The sequence below is a fragment of the Camelus bactrianus genome, chromosome 6, assembly GCF_048773025.1.
Source record: "Camelus bactrianus isolate YW-2024 breed Bactrian camel chromosome 6, ASM4877302v1, whole genome shotgun sequence".
Lineage (NCBI taxonomy): Eukaryota > Metazoa > Chordata > Mammalia > Artiodactyla > Camelidae > Camelus > Camelus bactrianus.
Genome location: NC_133544.1, coordinates 56,931,833 through 56,944,857, shown reverse-complemented (window position 1 = coordinate 56,944,857; position 13,025 = coordinate 56,931,833). Strand labels below are relative to the sequence as shown.

The following is a 13,025-nucleotide window of genomic DNA, read 5'->3' as shown; positions in this document are numbered from 1 at the left end:
AGACTGCAGACCTACAACAATGTTTCTCATAAGTTTCATATCAAACCCTTTCTAGGCTAAAAATGACTTGTTGCATTATAAATTTTAAAATCTGATTTTTGGAATTCTGAATACAATTCCCATAAAATCAACTTGGTCCATGTTTCTTAAGTAATATCACAAAAATATAACTTGTCACATGCCCCAGGCACAGTACTAAATCCTTGTTTTACTTTGTAATGAAAATACATTAAGTGTAGCAAGATTCCAAGAATGTATCTTGCAAATTTGGTGGAAATGGAGAGAAAGTTGCTTCTCACCAGTGTATAATACAAGCCAGTAGGAATGGCAGTTATACACGACTCCAAAAACTGTTGGGGAGCACATCCTATTTGACAGAGAAGTTGTAATGGAGTAAGAAACAGGAGTTACATAGTTATAAATTGGGGTAAGAAAGGGCCAGAAGTGAGGATGCAATTTCCTTTGCCTTCCTCTCTTGTTTTACCAAAGTACTACAGGTTACCATTAGGGATGAGCAGAATGGCAGAAGCTGGATTCAGTGAAGCAGACTGCCAATGGGGGCCCCATCTGAAGTCTAGCCCTGGCAATTCTCCTTCTGGATTACAAAATAGAAAACCCCTGAAGGGTAAAAGGACGTATTAGGGGTGTTGGTGGACTGAGCATCAGGAACCAACTCTGATAAGGCAATGACAGGAAAAGGAACTAAAGCTTTTTGAAGATTTAGCTACCAGAAACTTTTAATTCACTATCTCATTTAATTTTCAAAACACTGAAACTCAGATATTACCATCCTTACTTTACAGATGAGGATAATGAGTTAAGAAATTTGTCCAGGACAAAGATGCTATTTAACTGGAAGAAAGAAGAAAATGCCTACATTTGTCTTGTTTCAAAGTCCCTGCTCCTTCAGCTACTTCATACAGTCTCTCCATATAGCCTCTAACTGCTGCCATTACTGACAGTTACTGCCATCCCCGCTGAAGCACCTAATCCTTCTAACTTTGTTGTTTTTTCTTATCACTTCACTCTTTTCTTAGGTTTCCAGCACTTTGAGGCTTTTTGTTAAAGTGTGAGGTCTAGAGACATCAATTTCCGGAGAGTCCTTTCCATCTAGACAGTAAATCAATAAATAATAACAGTGTTAGTTTTGTCCTTGGCTATTCTTGGCAATTTTTATCACTCATCATTCTACAAATCAACTTTTACATCTCCCCCTGAGAAGAAAGATTTCATTCTGGACATTTTGAGGTGCTAGAAAGCAAATTTTAAAAGAAATTTTACTCTAGTATCTCCCACCACACTGATCTTTAAGTCAATAAGCAATCTTACTACTTGGCACCTAGTTGAGAATCCAGCAACAAGAAGTAAAAAATATATATATATATACAGCGGCTAATTGTTTCAAAGATCATGAACTTTATTCAGATAAGTTTCTTCTCCCTTAAGGCCTGTTCACTCTTAGTTTAGTTTAAACATAATAATCCAGTTATCTGGATTCTAATTAGGGCAGAGTCAAGTACCATACTAAAAACGAAGGAGAAAACTCAGTGAGAGTAGGAAGAAGTCAGAGCAGGCAACTAACAGTGATGGATGTGACCAAAATACTATTTAATATAGATATTTTAAAAAGCAGGACATTATGGGGATACTTAGTACAAGATCAAAAAGTGCACAAATGCCACTATTCCCCCAGCTCAGCAGAGGCCAGAAATCATTGCTCCACTTTCCAAAATATCTGTATCACTGTATTTGCTGCTAATGCAGTCTGCCACCTAGGACTTCTTAGTTATAGCCTTTTCCCCCCTTCTAACTGTTCATACTAACCTTGGTTAGCATTCACAAATTCATCCTTAATTCTGTGGTCTGACATCTCAGCTTTTCTTGTGGTTCTCACTTCTAATTTACAACCTATCTAATCTAGATATGCCTAGTCTAGAATTTAGCCACATCTCTGACTTTCCTAGAGCCCTACCTGAGGGGTTGTCTTAGCACACACTGCTTCTCACTACCTGCCAGATGCCTAGCTAGGCTCTTAACTTTTCTAGTGTAGCTCTCTGGAACAACTCCACTATTCCTCTGCTTTCTGACTCCCACTGTCATGGTAAAACCAATACAGTGCACATGCCATCTGTTACCTTTAACCTCCAGTTGATCCGAGGCAGCACTCCTTAGTCAAACTCATTGATATTTCTGCAGCAAAAGATAAACATATTCACATTAAGGTGGGATATATAATGACTGTAAATAGCTTCATATCAGCTGATGTCATGTTTTGCTACCAAATGAGTTAAGAAAAAAACTTTTCAGAGCCTTTAGGACTCTGGAATTAAGATTAAGGGATTACCTGGGGGGTTTTGTGGGGAGGGGGTTGTTTTGGGGGTTTTTTTGCTTTTCAGATTTCCTCCCAAACTATGCTTTAAAAAAATGTGCATTTCAATGAGTAATTTCAATTTTCTTATGATTTTCTTTACATAAAAATGTATTGAATAAGTGAGGTAATATTTTGCATGTATCCAGAAAAACATGCATATATTCAACATACAAAAATCTACAAGCACAACAGAAGATATAGACAGATGCTTTTGTGTATCCATAGAGAAGCATTATCTGAGCAATAAGCACAATTAAGTTACTGACAGAGTACATACATAAAATGTTTTATTTAGTATAGTGAGAACCATACTGTCGTTTTAAAATTAGCAAAAGTATATGCTCTGCTTTAAATATTGAAACATCACCTTATACAAGTTTTCCTTATCACATAATTAGACATAATTTCTTAGGCAGGTAACATTAACACAATGTTTTAGTATAGCTACATTATGCTTCTTTTATAGAAATAATTATTTTTTAAGTTGCTATTTTTTTTTGTTTTTTTTTTTTTAAAGGCCCAAACCTGATTCAGGAGACATGCTACCATTTCAATCTGCTGGGTATCTGTTTACAGTTCTAATTTTCCATTTGGGTCTTACTGTAGATGCATGTTTGACTTCATGCTCACAGTTACACTTCTCTTAATTTTCTTTCTCATCTTTCAATCAACTGCTATGTGACTAGACTCATGTTAAAAAATGTTTGAGTAAAAGGTACTGTTACTTGTGGTAACCATCACCAATGATACCATAAAAAAGAGTTTACTAAATGAAAAAAAAAATTTCCACATTAGATCTAAACATATAAAAATCCTTTCCTTTCTCTAGCCTTCCAAAAGGCTAGAAATGCTGAAATTAAAAACTTTATACTAGGCAAATATAACAGAAAAGCCATGATTTTTTTCCATCACTACTCATCTAGGATCCAGAAGCATTTATGAGATCCCATAGTTCACCTGACATAATGAAAAATAAGATTATGAATTAAAACTGAACTTGACCTATTTCTCCCTACAAAAGATTTAGAGATTAAGAGTTTAGAATTCCAGTCCACAGTCAGCAATTTTTTTCTGTAAAGGACCAGAGAGTAAATACTTTAAGCTGTGTGGGCCACAGTCTGCAACACAACTACTCATAAACAATAAATAAACAGCCAGAAATAGGTAAACCAGTGTGGTTGCATGTTCCAGCAAAACTTTATCAATAAAAACTGGCAGCAGGCTGGATTTGGCCCACAAACTGTCAATTGCTGACCCCTAGTGTAATCCAAAGAATTTACCACTACAACTAGACTAAGGATTCAATTAAATGATTCAAATAAGTCTTTACTAATTCCTTAGGCCTCAGTTAATTTATTTCTTAAAATGAAGCTTACTAAGTTTCTGCAGTCTCCTTAAAATGCAGAAGTGCTTTTACATAAGAGGACTAAGGTTCCACTAAAGGACTGTTCAAACCTATCTACTATACTATGGATAATTAATGAAACACAAAAGACTCAATAAAGTTTTTGTTTTTAAATGCAGATGTCATTAATCAAGATTTAGAATAAAAGAATTTTAGAATATGAAGGGACCTAAACAAATTCAATGTTTAACCTTTTATTTTATTCAAAAGATAATTAAGAAAAGTTCATAAAAGTTATAAACTGTCTCCATCCCCTTTCTGAAATAAAACTGAATAGAAAGGAGGATACACGCATTACTTAAAGACAGAAGTTCTTAATTTTTTTCCTTAGATTATGTATTATTTGCGTAATTTTTTAAATTTTTAAGCTACTCTGGATTATGCATTTTGTCACTAAAGTCAGATACAATGAAAAACCAAGAACAAGGAAAAGTTACCTAAGATCCATAAACAGTAGTGGAGCTTCAGCTAAAATTCAGGTCTCCTGTCTTCCTACATTATAGCTATCTATATAAAATTACTGTACTTTTCTCAAGTGTCATCATTCTTACGTTATAATCCTTTCCTGCTTACCCATTTTATTAAAGAAAAAAAAACTATGGTATTAAAATGTAAGGCGAATGTCGGCTTCAATGCTTATGTAAAATCACTTTCTCAAAGACATACTTTCTAAATGTTTGGGGAAAAAAAAATAGGACAATTCTCTCCTTATCCATCTAATGCCCTGCTTTCCTTAAACTTTAAAGTATCTCGCCAGAGTATTTTCTCTGAAAGTTCTGAACCGTCCTTACGGGCGGGCCCCTTTTCCCCCTCCTTTTAACGCCTTCTCTAGGTTGTAAATTCCTTAAGGGCACTGAGCCTGCACATAAAAGGTGCTGAATATTTGTTGAATAAACGCCTGCACATAAAAACAATGTATAATTATGACCCTTCATAAAGGAGCTCAGATCATTTGACAAGTACTACCTGACTTGACAGTTAGGAAAATGATCTTAACTTGCCAGGAATATACATTACTGTGATAAGTAAGTGCCATAAAGCGCTTTATAAAGTTTCCAAAGACTTTATAACCCCTTGAAATGACGTTGTGCTGGCCGAGAGTAGGGTAAGAAATGTTTCCCCATACTAAGCAAATGCTACCCCAGCAAAGGCGTTCTTTCTTTGCGAGAAGGCAATAGCCACTCTCCACTGCTCCTGGAAACCCGCCTCCAGGGCTGCGCGCGGGCGTTGGGAGAACCTCGCCCTCCGAAGCCCGGGCTGGGGCCCCGTTCCAACCCCCGGCGCAGCCGGCGCCGCCAGGGCGGGTCCGGGGAGCCGCGCGCCGGCCAGGCGGGCTCCGACCAGCCGACCTTCCCCGCACGCCCGGGGGCTCCCGCCGGCGGCCACAGTCCACGCCTACCTGTTGTGCCCGGGAGAAACCAGACTTCCCCGGAGCCCAGGAGGAAGGACGAACGGACTGTGCTGGCCATTCGGCCGTCCCCGCGCCTAGGTTCAGCCCCCACCTCGGCGCGCTCCGGCCCCTTCGGCCAGGACACACCTAGTCGTTCGACCGGTGCTTGCTCCCGGGAGTCCCAGCTTCCTCCACCACTTCGCTGCCGCGACCACCCCAGGGACCCCCAAGCGGCTTAACTCACAGTGCAGGCCCCGGTGCGTGATCCCTCCCAGCCGGCAGGCAGCCCAGACACCACCCCCTCGCGCCCGGAGCCGCCTCCACTCCGGGGATCCCCGACTGCTCACCTCCGGGGCCCCCCACGACTCAGAGCCCGTCCCAGCCCCGCCACGTTTACGGGATCCACAGCGCAGCAGGTTAGCGCTGGGACTCGCCGGCGGCGGCGACTGCGAGGCGGCGGGGCGGGAGGGGCGCGTGCGGGGCGGGGCAGGAAAGCTCGGAGGGAGGCGGGAGCCAGCGATTGGGAGCGCGCCCTGCCCCGCGCCGTCGACCCCAGGCTCAGCCAGCCGCCCGCCGAGCGATCGAACGCCCACTCTGGCAGGCGTACTGCTCCCTCGCCGAAAGGGCGATGGCGGAGACTGCGGCCTGAGTTGAGGCCAAAGCAGTGGCTTTGCAGTCCGAGGAGTTTGGCCACACCCATTTTTTGTCTGTTTTGCGCGCCAGCCGGAATCCTTGGGGGCAGCCTTGGGGCATAAGAAGTCTGAGACACGACTGGAGCCTGGAGAAATTCAGGCGGGAGAGCCCTGTCTGTAGACAGTGGAATGTGAGACGTGGAAGGGACCCTGGAGAGTCTCGTAGTCCCACCTTCTGGTTTTACAGCCCCACACTCGGGCCTGACGTAAAGCGACTTGCTTAAGGTCACACACCCAGTCTCTGGTGGAATTGGGATCAACAGCCTCTTGGCTCCAAGTCAAGTGAGTTTTTCCAGTATATTCAGCATTTTGAATGCAATTTTACAGTTTTTATTTTGAAACAAGCTCGAGCTTACGAAAAATGTTGCAAATACTGTATAAAAAACATTCCCTCCCACCCACCCGGAACCGTTTGATATCTAAGTTGCTGACACAATGCCACATTGCCCATAAATACTTTAGTGTATATATCCTACTAATTAGCATCCTCTACTTAATCACAATATAACATCAAAATCAAAATATTTATATGATATATTAAGTTTTGCCAGTTGTCCCAGTAATGCTGTTTATGATGGAAGGATTCAGTTCAGAATCGAGCACTGAATTTATCTGTCATGTATCTTTGGTCACCTTCAATCTGAAACACTTCTCAGTCTTTCCTTGACTGTCATATCCTTGACACTTTTGAAGATTCCTGGCCGAGTATTTTATAGAATGGCCTTCTCTTTGCATCTGTCTGATGTTTACTTATGATTAGATTCACGGTGGGTGTCTTTGAGAAGCCTCTCATAGAAGTGATGCTCTATTCTTCTCGTTGCATCCTCTCAGGTGGCCCATGATTTTAATTTCTCTCATTATGATGTTTATTTCAATAAGGTAGTGTCTGCCGGGCTTCTTCAGTAAAGCTGCTTTTTCCCCCTTTGTAATTAAGTATTTTGTGGGGAGATTCTCTGAAACTATGTAAGTTTTCTGTTTCTCATTAAGATTTCAATTTATTTATATCAGTAGGAATTCAGAGTTTCCTATTCTGTTAAGTAAGCTATAATCTGTTTCTATCACTATTTATTTTGGTGTTCAAATTGTCCCAAGTTTGATCAGTAGGATTCACCCATTCATGCTGGCTTTTATGTCTTTGTGTGTGTGTTTTTAACTCTTTCACAATGTATTGTTGTAAAACATTTTTTAAAATACAGAAAATTTGTAAGAGTTTTATGTAACATGTATCCACTGTTCAGATTTTTCAGTAACATTTTACTATTCTGTACCCTTCTGACATACTTCATCATTCTTTGAGCATTCCGTTACTTTCTGGCACAGTAAGATAAGGCTCATCATTCCCCAGCCCTGGATGCAGCCATTTTTTTCCAGGAACCCTGGTTCCTTTCAGTGGAGAATGTTATTTGGAAGCACTAGGCATGCTCACTGCTATTGGGGTATCGCTGCTCAGACTGTCTCAGTGTTTGCACCTAGGGAATATTTGCACATTCATATACATATACATCTGTAAATGAATACTCACATACACACACATTTACAGCTATATTTCTTTAACAATATATATTGAAAAACCATATATTCACAGTAATACATCCAATCCAGCATCACAGTTTATTTTAGTTTCCTCCTTTCCACATTTATAACTACTTTCTCCTATGGAGAGAACCCTGGATCCTATTATCTTTGAGATATTTACTTGTTTGAATACCTCTCTTAGACAGATAGATAGATAAATAGATAGATATTCCTCCAGCTTCGTTCTTCTTATTAAGTATTGCTTTGGCAATTCTGGGTCTTGTGTGATTCCATACAGCTTTTAGGATTATTTGTTCTAGTTCTGTGAAAAATGTCCTGGGTAATTTGATAGGAATCGCATTAAATCTATAGATTGCTTTGGATAGTATGGCCCATTTTACAATATTAATTCTTCCAATCCAAGAGCATGGGATATCTTTCCCTCTCCTGTATTTAATCAATCACGCATCCTTCCGTTGGAGGATGCTGTCCTTACCCCACTAAGGTTCTGCAATATTAGCCACTGCAAGCCCCTCTTTCTCTTTTCTGACCCCTGCTCCCAAACCCTGTGCCCATGCCCAGCCCATAAGCCCTTCCCACTCTGTTCAGGTTCTATCCCTTGCCAAGCATCCCTTAGGCATCCTTCTTACCCACCTTGATTTGTGTGTGCAGAGTACTATAAAGTACGCTAAGGAAGGTACAAAGGCATTCTAGATCCTGAAGGAGAGAGCGATTGCTGTGAAGTCCAGCAGAGATGCTCACGAAGAGTTTAAAGAAAGAGATGGGATTTAAATTGGCTTTGAAGGATGCATAAGAATGCATGAGTAGGATATACTCTGTAAGATATTGAAATAACTCTGGAAAATAATTTGAGCACAAAATTATTTATCCTTGGCCCAAGTCAGAGAAAGTGATTCATTTTGACTGAGTATGTCAAGAATAACAACACTAGAATTTTAGAGCTGGAAGGGACATTATGTATCACTGAGTCCAACCACTAATTTTACAAAGGATGCAAAGATGGCTCCAAACTTTAAGCCTGCATGACTAAGAGATTAAAATTAGGAGGAGGAAGTAAGTTTAATTGTAAACATGTCACATTTTAGGTGACAGTAGAGCATCCAAGGAGAAATAGGGGACTACAGCTTAGAAGAGGGGTCAGAGTGAGAGATCTAGAATTGGAACTTTTCCACGTGGAGCAGAAAGCTAATACAATGAGAGAGAAAAAAGTAGAGAGAAAACAAGGACAGAGTTCTGAGAAAGACTCAATTTAGTTTTAATCAAATGGAAATGTGTTTCACCTTTCAAATACTATTATACTTTGTTCAATCTCATATTGGGATTTTTAAGTCACAATGAAGAAAAAGCTGTAGTATTGGAAACAAGACAGCTTTGGAATCTGATTACTTGTGTTCAAATCCTAATTCCACCGCTTGGTAGGTGTGACCTAGGGAAAACTGCTTCATATTTCAGTTTCCTCACTTTAAAATGAGAACATCTCCCTTTCTGAGGTGTGCTAAAGATTCAAAATACTATAGAAATATAGCAGCATGTTGCCCATTGTCAAATGATAGCCAGTATTATTAGGCACCTACCTTATCTCTCTACTCCCAGCTTAGTCCAACTTGTCAACCCACTTGGTGTCACTGTTGGGCACACAGAAGGCACTCATCAAATATTTGATGAAAGAGTGGAAAATTTTGTATACTTTCTCTTTATACTTATCACTATAATGCATCATACTACATCTTCCTGGCTTTCTATAAAGGAATAATTTCCCCACCAATAAATGAAGCATTCTTAGAAGTAGAACTGTTGGTATTTAATGATGTATGTAAAAATGGTGAAGTAAATGAGTAGTTACCCATTTGACCGGCTATGTGATATCCTACTTTGATTTATTGTTCAAACCTATCTGAGTCAATGATTCTAGATTCCAACCATCATACATTTGGGAAACTGAAAATGATAGATAGATTTCCCTTTAAGATTGCTTTTAACCCTGAGATTATAAAATTAAATGATAGAACAACATTACTCAAACCATGGGACTCTCATGTATGCATGGAACTCTAGTGTCCTGCTCTAGATTGTACTCCTCAGGATGTTAATAGTTGTTCCTTTGAAAAGACATTCTTTTTTTCTTTAAATTATTATTATTTTTTAACTGAAGTATAGTTGATTTACAATGCATTAATTTCTGGTGTACAGCATAGTGATTCAGTTATACATATATATTCTTTTTCACATCCTTTTTCATTATAGGCTATTATAAGGCACTGAATATAGTTCCCTGTGCTATACAGTAGGACCCTGTTGTTTATCTATTTTATATATAGTAGTTTGTACCTGCAAATCCTGACCTTGCAATTTATCCCTCCCTCTCCCCACTGGTAACCATAAGTTTGTTTTCCATATGTGTGAGTCTGTTTGTTTTGTAAATAAGTTCATTTGTGTCTTTTTTTTTTTAGATTCCACATGTAAGTGATATCATATGGTACTTTTCTTTCTCTAAAAAGTCATTCTTAAACAGAGAAACACTGCTGTCAACATCTTATAGCTATCTCTTACAGAGTCACTAGGCATATTAGTAGTTTGCATTCCATGCAATGGTTGCCCAAGCTTATTTGACAATAGAATATAATGTCTTAAATAAAAAAGGAATGCATACTAATATCTTTTAGAACTTGCACTCCTGGGAGCAGACTTCAGTAAATGCAGCTCTGGAAGTTGGTTATTAGTGATTCACTCCAGTCACATCACATTGCTCAGTGTTGATGAAACCATTGAGGAGCCTGGAGTGTACATGTGGCAAGCTCATGTCACAAAACTCAGGGGTCAGGCAAAGCTTCCACTCTGTCAATTTCAATGTGATCTGAAGCCTGAAATGACACTGATACCCCACTCCAACAAAAGATATGCTGGCCCTCTGTGATACGGCTTTCTACTTTTTGGTCTATCAAGCATTATTTCTCAATGTACTGCTGAGCTTGCTGTAATCTGTGACAGCTTTTAGCACTAAATTTCCATTAAGAACTTTGGGCCACAGGCAGGATTTTCTTCAGTAGGCAAACTACCACTATAAATATTCAGCCAAGAAGTACTTACAACATAGCATAGACCTTGATCCATGATGACCAGTAAGAAATAGTAGACCATATAACCTGGAAAGAAGCTGTTAAATTCAGGGCTGATGCTTCTAAGCAGGAATACTAAGCAAAGGTAGGAACACAACTATGTATTTAATAATACTCTATGCAAGAATCAACTACAGGTATGTTCACGCTTGACTAGGACACCTAACATCCCTTCCAACTTCTCATTATCTGATCAGATTAAGAAATACAGTGTTTTATATATGCATAAACTTTATGGTTTTGTTCCAAAGTTGCTATCATATATTTTATAAGTAAGTCACTTAATATCTTTGGGCCTCAACTTCCTCCTCTGGAACATAAGCATGTTATACTAGAGGGTCTTTAAGATCTCCAATTTTCAAATTCAAATATTCTAATGCTCTTCTTACAAAAATCCCTTGAGGTCAAATAGACTAGTTATTATTTGGAAGAGATAGAAACCACAGCTCAAAATAGCTAAGTGATTTGTCCATGTTTGGAACAAGATTTCAGGAGATTTTAAAACCAGGCCTTCTGAATCCTTGTCTGATATCTTCCATATTATCACAGTACCACATATATTAAAAACTGTATAAAATATGTTAAACTAACAATACCTTTAAAAGTCTTTCTTTTATAAATATGTAGTCATATACTTATTTTAAAGTATTATTATCAACATCTACTTGAAGATACAATTTTTTGGGGGGCGGGAGAGGTAATTAGGTTCATTTATTTATTTATTCTTAGAGGAGGTACTGGGGATTGAACCCAGAACCTCATGCATGCTAAGCATGCCCTCTACCACTTGAGCTATACCCTCCCCCCTGAAGATACAATTTTTTAAAATTCAAGGAAACAAAAATGTGACCTTACCACTCCACAGAACAATTATTTTCATTTATGTGATTTTCTTTCAACTGTTACTCGTATGTCCAAGCAAAGTCATATGCATGTGGCACATCAACTTTGTATTCATAATTGTATAACCACTGGCCATATAAACATCAGCTCCTGGGTACGACATTGCTAACACTCAGTCACATGGACGTGAGGGGAGGAGACCTGCAGCTAGGCGTCATTGGCAAGGACTGAAGAGGACCTGAAATGATTCTATAGTTTGCTGTGATCCCGCTTTTCCTTTATATCTGGCTTCAGAATCTCATGGTTAGAATCATTCCTCTGGCTTTCTTAAGAAAGACAAGGAAGAGACTTTAGTATGTCAATGTTAAGATGCTGTAACCTGGGTTGGGAGAGAAAATCCTGGAGAGCTCTTCTGGATATTTCTTCAGTACAGTTTTCACCTTGGAAAAAAGGGAGGTTGTGACCCTGACGAAGTGAGCAGCAGAACAGGAAGGTCTCAGTGGAAAAGAGGAGGATCAGGCAGCAACAGACTTAATAGTGGCCAGGCAGAGAAGGCTCTGGACGCTGGGATCCGGAGCAGACGCCAGGAAGGGGGAAAGAGGTGTCTGTGGGGAATCAATGAAAGTGGGGCTGAGAGAAATTAGAAGATTCCTTGGTCAGTTTATCAGTTTTTCCCTGCCAGAAAGTTCCTGATGGGAACCACAGGAAACACCATCATAAGCCAAATTAATCATGAAGTGTATCAAGGTGAAGGAGTAAAAGGAGCAAAATTTAATGACATTAGCGGTTCAGTTCTAAACATGAGCCAAAACCCAAGGAATGGGATAGGTCAAGCCAGAGCTATTATATAAACCCTCAATTTCGGCTGCAAGCTCTTTATACAAGTAAGCTGTGTACCTGTAGACAGGTAATTTAAGAGAGTAATTTAGTGCTTTAATTTAGGAATGTTTCATCCTTTATAAGTAGCACATAAGGCATCCCACCCAAACCTTATTCACCAATTGGAGATGTTTGAATGTAAAAACTATAATGGAAGATCATCTACTTAAAAGTTAAATCTATTTGGAATAATAATCACACAAGACAATATGATGATATTAAGATTCAACTAGTTTGTTGCAAAATTCATCATCTAAGATTATTTGTCTAGCTCAAGAAATTGCATTTACCCAGTAAAAGGGCAAAACTCTAACTGGGTGATAAATAGTATTCTTGCTGAATTATCATACATGAGGAAAAACTACATACAATATTATAAAAAAATACTTATGGAAATTCTTACAGTTACTGTATTTATGAATATAGATCTATTATTAACTTCTTTGGGACACATTATTCTCAAAGTAAATTCTAATAAAAATTAGTTTATATGTCAAACTTCTTGTTTATCTATAAACTTAGAATAGGGAACCTTATCTAGATGAAAATATAAGATAACTGACCAGTATGAACAATAGCTAGAAATTAAATTAACCATATAATATAGTTAAGATAATCAGTGGAGCCAGAGTCATAGATCAGAAAGAAAAAGAAAAATGTTAATAATATGGAATAGAATTACATACTCTTGAACTCAATTTGCTAACCTACAGGCATTCACAGACCAGAGCACAAATCCATTTACAGACATACTTTCTTATCTTAATAATATTTTATTGACTTACACATTTTC

At 38.7% G+C, this 13,025-nt stretch overlaps 1 protein-coding gene and 1 long non-coding RNA gene across 5 annotated transcripts in view; one reads left to right on the top strand and one right to left on the bottom strand.

Annotated features, from left to right (window-relative positions):
• The window catches only part of HEATR5A (HEAT repeat containing 5A), an 87,735-nt gene extending 82,086 nt beyond the window's left edge, over nt 1–5,649 (bottom strand). For 3 of the 4 annotated variants that reach the window (XM_074365687.1, XM_074365689.1, XM_074365688.1), the window contains exons 1-2: nt 5,514–5,649; nt 2,136–2,190 (exon numbers count right to left, since the gene is read on the bottom strand). The gene's annotated coding sequence lies outside the window, so the exon portion shown is untranslated. Of the gene's footprint in view, nt 1–2,135; nt 2,191–5,410 lie in introns of all 4 variants that reach the window. The other variant, XM_010963008.3, reaches the window with a different exon arrangement.
• A 116-nt stretch (nt 5,650–5,765) lies between these two features.
• The window catches only part of LOC141577920 (uncharacterized), a 25,828-nt gene continuing 18,568 nt past the window's right edge, over nt 5,766–13,025 (top strand). Inside the window, exon 1 of the long non-coding RNA XR_012507563.1 lies at nt 5,766–6,140. This is a non-coding gene — a long non-coding RNA (uncharacterized LOC141577920). The remainder of the gene's footprint in view (nt 6,141–13,025) is intronic.